Source organism: Lethenteron reissneri, chromosome 26 (genome assembly GCF_015708825.2).
Source record: "Lethenteron reissneri isolate LAM-NWPU_2019-01 chromosome 26, ASM1570882v1, whole genome shotgun sequence".
Lineage (NCBI taxonomy): Eukaryota > Metazoa > Chordata > Hyperoartia > Petromyzontiformes > Petromyzontidae > Lethenteron > Lethenteron reissneri.
Window position 1 is genome coordinate 2,891,797 of NC_083804.1, and position 12,904 is coordinate 2,904,700.

General features: G+C 43.9%; 1 protein-coding gene across 1 annotated transcript in view; it reads left to right on the forward strand.

Annotated features, from left to right (window-relative positions):
* Positions 1–12,904, forward strand: part of LOC133347483 (glutamate receptor ionotropic, NMDA 2B-like) — a 66,195-nt gene that overhangs the window by 4,452 nt on the left and 48,839 nt on the right.

Genomic DNA, 12,904 nt, shown 5'->3' on the forward strand with positions numbered 1-12,904 from the left:
AGCGATAGTTGGCATAAACGATTTTCATAACGACCAGATAACTGGATCGCAAACCAGAACCTATAAATCTGCAGCAGCAAAAACAAAAAACACACTTAAATCGTTTCGTGTAAAGCAACAAAAAAATTAGCACGTGATGTAAATAAAATAAAAACGAAATCAATATGTGTACGTGCATTGATCTAAATTAAGCAACGACAAAAAAAATGACCAGGTTGAATCCGCCGCAGCCCACTGCAAGTCAATAGATTAACGTTTCGTTGTGAGTACAGCAGTTGAAGACATTGTTATGTTAAGTAGGTCAACCATTTTTAGGTGTGACCATTCATGCACTGTTCGTTTGCTAATGTATTCCCACGGGGAGATACGAGAACAACGCTCTCCAGCAATTAGCCACATCATTACACTCCTTACACGACTGCGCTATATGTCGACTTTGTCCATCAAATATTACACACGTTCTGTCCATCGATAAAATATACGCGCACAAGACCGTGCACCGAGCGTTAAACATTTCTACTGTGTATAATGTTTACACGTACAAATGAATGTATGAAGTCCAGAGGATGGTCGGTGTGTTTTGACGTTGCAGGCTTCTCTGTTTAAACCAGGTCGTGTCTAACTGGAATTCACAAGCGATGGCTGGTTTTAAGGAAAGCCGAGCTGAGCTCTTTAACCCTGCCGAGTGAAAAATGTCCCATCTTTAAAATATAGCAAAATCCTGCCCTCCTTTGAGCCTCATTCCCATCAGAGGCCAGCATGACATCGCCTACAGCCGTGCGCACATTTAGGGTCCCTCGAACCGACGCCAGCGAGGTGATAAACTGCTGGGCTCGTGTCACCAAGGTGGGCCGACCAGGCACATCCAAGGAATCTTTATCCTCATGCTCTTCAGACGAGTGCAGCACATGCAAATCGCGTCTACGTACATACCTGAAGTTAGATGTTTTTAATTTAGCAAGAACAACACATATGCTGGTTATATAGATGTGTGGCCTCTTGCCTCAGCGTTCGAAGCAACAGATTGTCAAACGCTTTCTCTGCCTCGCTCGCCGTGTATGTCAGTAAAAACGTCACGGCTGCCATTTTTCTCTTCCTTTCCAAAAGGGCCATTTTATAAAATCTTCCACTGTGCCCTCTACTAAGGCTGTGTTGACGACGACAATGGTGAGGTCTCCTTTCTTGCTTGTTGACAATTGCCCAAGAAAATTCACTTCGCTTTTTAAACATTATATAACATGCATAAACGACTTCTGTATACAGTGTACTACTGAATTCATCCGTATACTGGAATGCATGCATACATTACATTAGTAATACATTATGTACTGTGTAGAGATTTTTTTCCTATACAACCCCAGTATGGGGTAAATGTGCTGCACAGACATCTCAAGTAGGATGATGGGTACTTGCTTGGGAGTGGCGTTAAGATTAGCAGGGGATAACGTGGGGGGCATTGCTATGTTTAGGAGTCTGGTCCTGGGCTGCTTTGTTGTAAGAACACCCGGTTTAATGTCATTCTGTGATCACATTTTTTTAGTTTTTTTTAAACTATAACAGCATTTTTTTCCGCAGCACTTACCCACAATGCTACCACGTTTCCGGGAGGCACAACCGAGACACGTTGTGAGCTGGTGGGAGAAACATTTGTAACCAGAACAAAATGTAGAATTATTCAAATGTTTCCGAACACCAGGAGAGCCTTTCTGAAACCGGAACTGTCCCAGCCAAAGCCTTTAACCTTTCCAACAAATTGTTCTGGCCAGGAATGGGATGAATCCATCATTGGCGAATTCAATCAAAATTTAAGCTGAGCTTCCATATTGAGTTTAAAAAACACAAATATAATGCAATCACGTTTAACTTGCCGGGTCCACTGCTAACCGTAAGAACAGCAACAACTGGCTACTCAGTTGCATCTGCATCAACATAGCAGCGGCCCTGGCGTGTTTCATATAAAATGTGCCACTTATGAGCAAGAGTGGAAATTGAACCCAGGATGCTGCTGACATCATAGACTACTGCACTACTAACCACTCTTACTCCGTGGTAACCAACTTTTACCTCTCACACCATGGTAAATGTTTTTAACTCTCAGACCAAGTGCAGCTCTTTAACCTTCATCATCATAGTAGCATGAGAGCTCCTCAAGTTGTCGGCATATTTATCCCACAGATGCAGCAATTCATTTAGCTCATGCACATGAGCTGATCTCATTTTCTCCGACTCAGAATCAGAAAATTTATACTGGAGGAGGAATCCGATGCGCTTTAACGCTCTTTTCCACATGTCCAGTAGGGGCATAGGATAAGAATGTTACATAAACAAACAATACAAAAATACACTAGGAGTGCAAAGTACAACAAAGTTAAACAAATCGCCCAAACACAGACAAATACAACTAAACCATCCCCATCCTACAAGGCAAATCCCACTGAGGTATTAACTTATTTTTCAGAAGCAACCTGGCCACAAATAATAGCTGAAGAAAGTGGCCCATCATTTGGATATTTACAGCACCAAAATAATAATTATCGATCATCAGCTAGCATCCCTTCTCATGGACATGTCCTGGCTAAACCCAGCTATCTTAAGAATTCATATTTATATATGTAGTTTGTATATGTTATTTGATCCACGTGTTGCTGTTTTATGTCTCTCATTGTATTTTCTAGCATTCAACTATCCACGTATATAAGTTGTTGACAAATATCAATGAGACAGAATAAAAAAACGTTAAGATTCAATTAACTACGTGAGAAATGTGAGATTTTGGAAAGGTTTCTCTACCACTGTCTGAATACATCGCATTAATCACAGTCTGGGAAATACTAATGAATATCAAATATCATCCAACCAAGCCTCTGTAGACTATGACATGGCATTGCAATTAGTGGAAAGTAATGCTGTCATCCAAGTGCTCACAGATCAATGCATAAATAAATGTATGGTATTTAAGTGCATTTCAAATACATTGTACTATTGTATATCACCCCATTAATTAATGATTTACTATCCATAATACACGACGTAACTTTACTTAGAGCATTTTAAATGCATTATACACGGCATAACATTATATACTATTTTGAAGATATTCTACACCGCAATGGCATACTTAGAGCATTTTTAAGCTACAGTAAATTAAATTAAGTACAGTCAGAATCAGAATATTTATTTATACTGGAGGAGGAATCCGATGAGCTATGAAGCTCTTTGTCACAAAAGTCCAGTAGTGGCACGGGATAAGAACGTTACATCAACAACACAGAGTACAGTATTGGAACGTCCTTTGACAGTAGAAAAATATGAGAATCGTTTTTTTACCTTTTCATCTGGCAACAAAACTGACACCTTTTTTTACACGGAGTCATGTTTGCATTGACCACAATACCTGCGGTCGGAATGCAAACAAAAAACACAATTCTGATAATGTATGCACTGTCCTTGAAATTGATTGATAAATAAATTTCAAGGACAGTGAATACATTCTCGAACAGGACAGTGTTGTTGCACATCCTAGTATGAGAGGATCTGCTGCCACTGGTTTCAAGGTTCGTATTTCTCTTTTTACCAGGTGAGAGCTCAAGGGGCCCAGAATAGTTTCGTTTATTAAGTTCTTGAGCCAGCTGGCCAGAATTGTGAGGAAGAACAAAAAACTTAGCCCACTTTTCACCCAGGGCAACTGCAGAGCACAGACAAAGTGTTTCTTTCACCTGACATAAAAACTAACAATAGAGTCTCGATTGTTGGAGTGACCTGGATCAACACCGTGGTGAAAGCAATATCGTTAAATAAAATACAACACGTGTGTGTGTGTGTGCGCGCGCGCGTGTTACTCGGCCTATAAATTTATAATTGTCAAATCTTATAGATGATCGAATCTACATTCCGAATCCTCCAATTCCTAGGTCCACCGTATGAACAATCTAGAAATGATCAGCTTCACATTTAACAACATACATACAGTGCACGTAATTATTGTACTTTAATATGAGATTGTTTTTCTAATTACGTCTATATTCGGGAAATTTTGTCAGATAAAGTGGTTCCACTGCTTATTGAACTAGGGCTGGCTAGCTTTAAAAAATATACCTACCTAATAATGCTATGTCTGCTCACTAATACACCCACCAATTGACATTCAGCGTTCTAACAATGAGCCTGCATAGAAATGTAGCACTGTGCAGTAGGTCACTATCACGAACCATGTAAGATTTTCCTTTACAGACAACTTGATCATTCAGACACACACACACGATGTTGTGTGAGGGCAGGTATTCTCTCACCTGAAACACTGCCAACAGAGTGTGCCCAGACAGATCATAACCGTACATTACTCGGAACGACAAGCACCACTCGAATGCACTGCAATGTCTCTATGTATATATTAAAATAAATCCATTACATTTCTGTCGATGCTTGATGACCAAGAGGGCCCCTCCAGCTGAACTCGATAGCAGCAGCGCCTTTCCTGGCCCCTCAAGCTTCCAGCTCTCCTCCTCCATCTCAATTTTTTATGATTTTTTTTTAAATAGACGTGTCCAGCTTATTGGTCCGCCCGTCATGTGCCCATGACCACAAGTGTCCATTTTACTGGACTGGAAAAAACCTCAGCATCTCGGGTCGTGTCAGCCTGCTAAGAATTCACCATTAAGGGGGAGGGAGGGAAACAAAGGAGCACAGCTTTCTGAAATCCTAAAATTTTACTTCAGTGGAATGAAAGGCCCTGAGCCGTGAATAAAACAACCGGCCTCGCACTCCGATGGAAGTAGATAACTCGATGAAAATAAAGACGGGCACGATCCCCCCACTTGTAAAGCAAACGAAAATCCCACGTGTTCTGGTGTAAACAAATATGACAATAGTTCCACACAACTGCCAGCATTCCAGTGAGATAACCAAAGGTTAAGGGGGAAAGTGACATTAAAATAACAAACGCATCACAAAGCAAGTTACACGTGTACCTCTTGCACGGGGGTTTGTTATCAGCCACCTTGGCTTAGACCCCTGCACACCATAGTCCTGGCATCACCGAGTCTTTGGCTGTAGCCACTACTGGTGACACTGAGACAATCAATCAACCTCCCACAGTCCGCCGAGAGATGCACGCCAACTCTCATGAGCCCCCTAATACCACGGCCCCTGGCTACCGATGAATCTGGCGGGCACGTGGCTTTGTGTGGTCATATCCTTTGGTAGGACACAGTTCCCAGCCGGTTGCCTGCAACATCCCAATGGGACAAAAAAAAAACAAGATTTTTTTTTTGATAGGGGTCAGAGTTGCCTACAGGTGCAATCACGGGCTCGCTAAGCGGGAGGGATGGCGATACTCTGGGAGGAGCACGTGGTTTGTCCAAGGCCTCACCATGACATACCTGGCACCTGCTGCGGGAGGCTAACAGCGACTACAAGCTGAGCATACGAGCTGAGAGTACAATGACGCTGGCTCGCGTGATGACGAGCCGCAGCACATAATCAAGGGCTCTTTGGGAGGCACGGATTTGGTTGTGGGGTCAAATAAAATTTGTGAATCTCCCCCATACTTGCTGGGCTGTTAGGCAGTCAGGAGGTGGCAGTATCGCAAAATGGATTCAAGGCATTTGTGCAGCGGTTTCTCTTCACATGGAGGGGGGTGTGCGCGTTATTGAGGCGCCTTTCGCTTTGATTTCGCGTGCAGACATTTATTTCCTAGGGAGAGGATTGGACGCGCGTTTCTATAGCCGAACCCCCTGCGGAAAAGCAGACTTTGTGAATTAACGAAGGACCCATTATTAATTGTGCACTATAACAGAACGTATTTCTATTTTTTGCCAGTGAGATGTGTGTTATTCATATTTGGTTCAGTTATTGTGATTTTGGATCCAATGGGCTTGTAGCTCGGCTATCCCATTATTGTCAATCATATAAAGTACACAGTGTAATTGTCACGCATCTGTTAATGATGCTCATTTCAGTACTGCACTTAATGAAAATGAATGTAAGCTAATACATGAATGCAAGCGATAAGCAATTAATGGGATTTTTTACAGTTAAATCAACACAAAACTAATTGCTGAAGAGCCACTCCAGTTATGGGGTTATGTGGGATGTCCAACGCATCGCGAACGATTAAACGTGTAAATATGACATTTTATTCACATTGACACGTAATTAAACCCTATCCCATTTAATTAACACGTAATAACGTACCAACAATAAACGAAATATTGACCATTTCAAATGCACAATTTAATAGCGCTTAGAATCCACATCTGGACTTTACTGTGCGGTTAAATCCCGGTCGTTGGGCATCAGCATGCGAGCTCAGGTGCAATGCTTGGGGTTGGTTTGATGAGAGGATGCCTGATGACATTTTGTTGTTGTTGACGGGCCTGAAGAATGTGTAAGTTGTTTATTTATAAATGTAATGTCAAATTAAAGTGACAAGCCCGAGCATAAAGGGACCCCTGGACACAGCACGTGGGTCGCCTTGGCCACCCAAGGGCACGGGTTCTCTGAATTATATACAACCGTTAAGTACGTATAGTTGATAATTGGTGTCAGTTTTGTTGCCAGACAAAAGGGTAAAAAACCAATTATCATATTTTGCTACTGGCAAAGGAGGTTCCAATGGTGTAAATTCTTATCCCCGAGCTCTCATACTCTGATGGTGCATTGTCTTTGAGTTGTGCGCCTTTTGGCATCATCTGATCCAACACCATGTGAGACTAGGCTCTAAGAAAAGCTGTCTCGGGTGTGGACCAATCAATTTCAAGGACAGTGCATACATTATTAGAGTTGTGTTTTTGTTTGCATTCCGACCGCAGGTATTGTGGTCAATGCAAACATGACTCCTTGTAAAAAAAAGTGTCAGTTTTGTTGCCAGGTAAAAGGGTAAAAAAACTATTATCATATTTTGCTCCTGGCAAAGGAGGTTCCAATGGTAGAAGTACGTATAGCTTTATAATTGCCAGTACACAAATGCAGGTCAAATGTATGTGGCTTTTTTTTTAAACAACGGTTAAAAATAGCATTTTACACTTCCTAGAACTGTATTGCTAAGCACATCTCAAATTCCCCGCACGAGATTAACACAAAGCATGACTGCGTGCAGCACAAGCAGTGGGTGAACGGTGTTGCAGTGGGGTTTTTGGTTTGTTTTTGCAATCGTTATTTATTGATTTCTTTTGGAAGCTCATCTGCTTTCAAGAGGATTCACTGTATTCTCCAATGGCAATTCTTCGTCGGCCATTGTCTATCTACTGCTGGATGAAGGCCTCCCCACACCCTCGCCAGCCCACACAGGTCTCCAATGCCACAATCCATTTCGCTGCGGTGCATCACCTGATCTCATCCCCTCCTTCGCCTGTCATTCTGTCACCAGTCTTGCCCATCATCCACCATCCATCCCTTCCAGCAAAGGCCTCCGGGCCTGAGCCCAACTCCGTTCAGCACTGTTGGCAACGTACGGTGCTAAAGAAGTTCAGCACACATGCATACTTGCCTTAGTCTGGGAATGACTGCACGTGTAATAATTAAGTCACGTAACTGAACACATAATTTTGAGATATTCTCTGTGCAATGCTTGATTGATACTTAACACCTTGGTGTGTGTTGCTGGGTACGTTGCTGGTCACACCACCACCTCTTTATTCGTGTTATTTAAAAGCACTTGCCCCAACAGCCTACGTGCGCTAAACAGGTGAACGTTGTCACACTGTGACATCGTTGATTCATGCGCGGCGATTACAGGAACTCAGCTTTGCTTCCTGACCAATGCACAGCATCGGTGGCATCACGTGTCTGGACCTGTCCCGAGTGAGGGCCCCCTGGTCTGGAGTGTGAACATCAGCACCGGGGGGGTAGGTGTGGTGAAGCCCACACCTCCACCATACCAGTCCGAGTTGATAACCCACCACAACACTTGCTCCTGCAGTCTGTAAGGCTCAATTGGCCTGTTACAACCACACACCCATTTAGCACACGATGTTACGGGAAGCGAGATTCAAAACTAAAATGAGCTGAGGCTTGAATTTTTAAGAAGCGCTCAATGTGCAGAAAAATGCCCGTGTGTACCGTGGGCATGTAAACAGTAAACATTGACGTGTGCTAATTGCTGCTAATTAGCGCGTGTCATTTAGCTCCTAGCCCTTGGGATTCGTGAGTTTCCACATTATCGAGTCTCCGAGTCTCATATACACACTGTTGGCTCCAGGAGCATGGCTAGCTTGCCTTTTTTATTATTATTTTTACGGTTCATTGTTAATTCCTGATGCTCAGAAAGCCACCCTTGGGATTTGAAGTTGATGAGTTGTTGCCTAAGGCACGGAGCCATTCTAAGACAACCTTGTGTCACTATGAGTTAACTTCTTAATGTCCGTTGCTTAGAAGGATGACACTCTCGGCATTCTTAGCTTGCATCAATAATTTTTGAGGCGAACAGGTACAGGATAAGGCACCTTAGAATCCTCCGAATGGATTGGTTGAGAACATTGTTAATTGACTATTCATCATTTGGTGCATTTGGTATTCGCTCAATTAATATAGCCCAGGGCTATCACGAAGGAGCTCTGTTTCACAGACAGTCTGACGTAGTTTCACAGTCGGGGGCGATGTTGCTACGTATAATCCCATTCCATCATTTTGCGGGTAAATGTTTTCAAACGTGGCATACTGTATTTGGAACATGACACTGACACACGATGGCTTATTAATTTCTAATGACTTCAGGATATTTTTTTATCGGTCACTGAGAAGCAGATTGCGAAATATTTTACGCATAATACACATTAACCAGGGCGGCCATGCAGATTCAAACCACGAACCTCTCCAACAAGCAGCGAGCACGATATCGCTGCGCTACGTCACCGTCCCGATGTCTCCACTCGAGCGTAAAACATTGTAGATACCAAGCGTTGGTATCTTCATGCACACTTGTTTTGTTTTGTCAAACAAGAGTATGCTCAAGCATATGCCACTGCTGGTTGCACAGATTTAAGGGACAACAACAGCAGCAGCAACAACAGCAGCAACATCATCATCACACGAGTGCACTTGTTCAGATACGGTATATCACAACGTCTTCTGGGCAATCCTGCAGATTAGAACGATATCCAATTTAAAAACAGGGAAGATGTGGGGGAATGTTGATGACATCACACCACCTATGTAAGTCTCAAGACTGGAGGAGATGTTCACACTTCCCGGCAATCGTCTTCGCGATGCTGCTCGTAGCTGCAGGGCGAAACGCCGTGTGAATGGTGTTGGGTCGCTCTCTCCCACACAGCTGCTGTGTTGGGGCAGTGATTCGTTGGGGCGTTTGTTCACGCGGCAACTGCGATTGGCTGCGTCAGGTGGCGGAGGGTGTACGACACGGCACTGGCATTTTACTCGGCCAGCGATCTGATGCAAAAAATGTTTTATGAATCACGACAGTTGCTGTTACATTATTTACGGGTTCGTTGAACGATTTAGGCGTCAATTGCATGTGAACATTATTTAACTTTAAACACAATGTAGTCCTGTATTTAATGCTTTGCTTTAGAGAATCAACTGGTAGATGCTTACCAAAAATGCACGTCAGTATAAAACGTCTCTTTGGACCGTTATTAATAATACACGTTAATTATAATTAGTATAACCAATTATAATTAATTAATTATTAATAACGATGCTGCACGTAAAATGTATATTTGGACAGTTATTGAGATGAACGCGGCTATCTTCCTTTCCAAAACTAAGAGTGGCATTTTATGTTCCATAAGCAACAAGCGTACATGTTATGCCTTTGCTAAGAAGCGCAATAAGGTGGGGGGGGGGGGGTTGAATTGCTACTCAAACCTATGGGATTAATGAGCTATTTTCGGCTTGAAACGGTTTCGGGAGAGAAGGTTTTAAAGTGTTTGGCGGGGGGAGGGGGCACAGGGGATGGGATTAGTCAGGCTGCCCCGCTTCCTACAATCAGCAGTAAGACGTTCCTCGTTTGTTGTCACTCCAGATCGCATTGAGCGAGGTGCATGGGCAGCTCACGGCAAGCGTCGTGGAGGCAACGTCCAGAGAGAGAGAGATAGCCGGGAGGCGACGGTGGCCCAGTGGACAGCGCACTAACTCGGGCTCCCCCTGAGTTTCATTCCTGGCCGTGGGTGACATCGGTGGCGAGTGGCATCGCACCGACTCACGCTGGCATGTTCGTCGTACGGCTGATCTTGACGCAGACCAACGGCTGTAACGTTTACATTGAGGTGGTTGTGCCAGGTGATTGCGTCAGGAGTAGCGGCGTGCGCCGCTGTGATGCCACCTCCTTCGTATAGATTTCTGTGCGAGTGTAAATCGGTCTCTAGATGAGTCTTTGGGTCTCGATGTGAATCGATGGACCTCTGTATGAGTCTATGGGTCTCTATGCGAGTCTATGGACCCCACAATGGCGCTGTGGAAGTTGCACCACTGGCTTGGAACTGACAGGGCAGATGAGCGCGGACATCGTGTTGGGCTCTCCGAGAAAGACCCTTTGACTCCCTGAGATATCCTTGGACTCTCTGAGAGACGCTTTGACTCTGCGGTGTTCCTAGGAACTTCTCTAGGTGCCAACTCACCGTCGAGACTTAACATTTCCCGGGTCCAAGCTGACCACGTAAAAATAATCGTTGCTCAGAATCGTCGGTGTGGAACGCTTCATTGGTAGAAATATCACAAGAGATTTCCATTTGAGGGGCAAAAAAAAAACCGTAGAAGTAAAATATATATAAAGTAAAATATTCATATTATGGTTTTTATACGATTCCGCTTGCACCTTTTAGTCAAAGTAAGACCACATTATGTAAACATCATTAACCCCTGGTTGTTTCCTCTCCTCCTCGCTGTTTGACTCCCCCCTCTCAGCCCCCACCGCGGCCCACCCCCCACTGCCCCCCCCTGCCCCACTCTACTCACAAAGACTCTTCTCTTGCTACTTGTTCACATCGCAATTATTATTACGAAGGGCGCGTGAGATGCGCCATGCCCAGCCCAATCGCGTGTGAACATCAGGCCAAGGGAATCTGCCGCCGTGGCCAATGAGTTACGTGCCCGCACGGGGGCTAATGGTTACAAAGAGGCAGAGCCTCTAATAAATTAAAACTCCACCGGCCCATGGACTCGGAAACCCTCCGAGAACATAAGGCAATCGAGTGTTTGGAGCGGCCTCTGTATTCTCGTGTAAAACACCGATATGCACGGGGGGGGATTAAAATGAGATAGGAACCAGAGGTGTGGACTCGAGTCATGTGACTTGGACTCGAGTCAGACTCGAGTCATGAATTTGATGACTTCAGACTCGACTTGGACTTGCATAACAATGACTTTGTCCCACCTCTGAGGTGTGGACTCGAGTCATGTGACTTGGACTCGAGTCAGACTCGAGTCATGAATTTGATGACTTCAGACTCGACTTGGACTTGCATAACAATGACTTTGTCCCACCTCTGATAGGAACTGTGACGCGAAGACTTAGTAGGCATGGGTTCTGTGGCACCAATCCAGGCCGGGGTTATGGGCACGGTTTATTGGGCTCTGCAAATACATCCATGTACACGCAGAAGCACCTCGTTCTTAAACACATTCGTACTCGAGTCATCAGACGATTCACCCTCCCTGCAGTGTGATGAATCGTCACCACGTTGTGGTCACACCATTGATTCAAACGTCGATTATGATTATGTGTTTTTTGTCTCGTGTATGTTTCATTCGCATTGTCTGTTTCCACGTGCGTGCTTCATCTTGATTGCTGTCCGAGGCCAGTCCATTAGCCTTCGGGATAACATTTTAGCACGTCATTTACATAAATCATGAATAATTGATTGCAGTGGGCACCAATATGAACACGAATTGCCATCGTAAGAATCTGTGGGAACCCGTGAGTCGTTGAATAGTTAGTTGCCTGATTGAAATGAATTTACAAAAATCCTGCAGAAATTCCAGAGTAATTTGTGCAACTTCGAGTTTGTGTACGGTTGGGCTTTTTTGCATTGAACGGGGGCCCCAGATTGTATACGGAGTGCTCTTACCAATAAGATCTGGCAATCTAGCAGCATTTGTTGAACAAGCCTGATGGCTGATGAGACCTAAAAAGTTGAAACCAGAACTGGAGTTTGCTCGCTTAAACAAATGCCGGTTGTTAACGTTGGCCTGGAAAACCAAGATGCTGATGGACTAAACATTTTTATACATTTTATTTATATTGTGGAGACAAGAGAAAGTGATTCTGCTTATCCTGTACATGTGAATATTAACATCCCAGGAGACACGTCCTGGTAGGACACATACATTGGACCAAGGAGTGGTTTATTATCTTTGCGTAGGGGATAATATAAAGCACACTCTTTTAATGTATAGAATACGAGCAGACGCAACATGATAGAGTTTTATTTAATAATACTGCAGGGCTATTCCTGTAGTGCGCTGGTCTTGAGACTCAATACCGTACTGCTTGAGACTTACTGTTAGACCGGCCTTGCTGTGCACGTCTGCTGAATGCTCTATGTCGGTAAAGCACTTTGATTGCGATTCGAATTGAATGCAACTTGGGAAACAAAATGTGGCAATCAAAAGTGACAGCGTGATATTCATTTACGCAAACACGTATCATTGCTGTGACATGCCACGAGCACACACAGCCACAAATGGGCTACAAAGACACAGCGTTGACTAAGCCATTATAAACTCATCTTTGGAACATTCCTTCTCGAATGTCACACTTCCACGCAGTAACGACGTCTCTCCACCAGCTTATGGACATTTTTACCATTTGACCGTGGCGGCTGTTGAAAACAAACCATGTGCAAAAGTCGATGTGGCACTTTCTGACTGACAAATATTACCACAATTTGTTGGCAAGGAATTACCTGTCACAAGGACTCATCATGTGATAATTAAGATATCGGGGGAA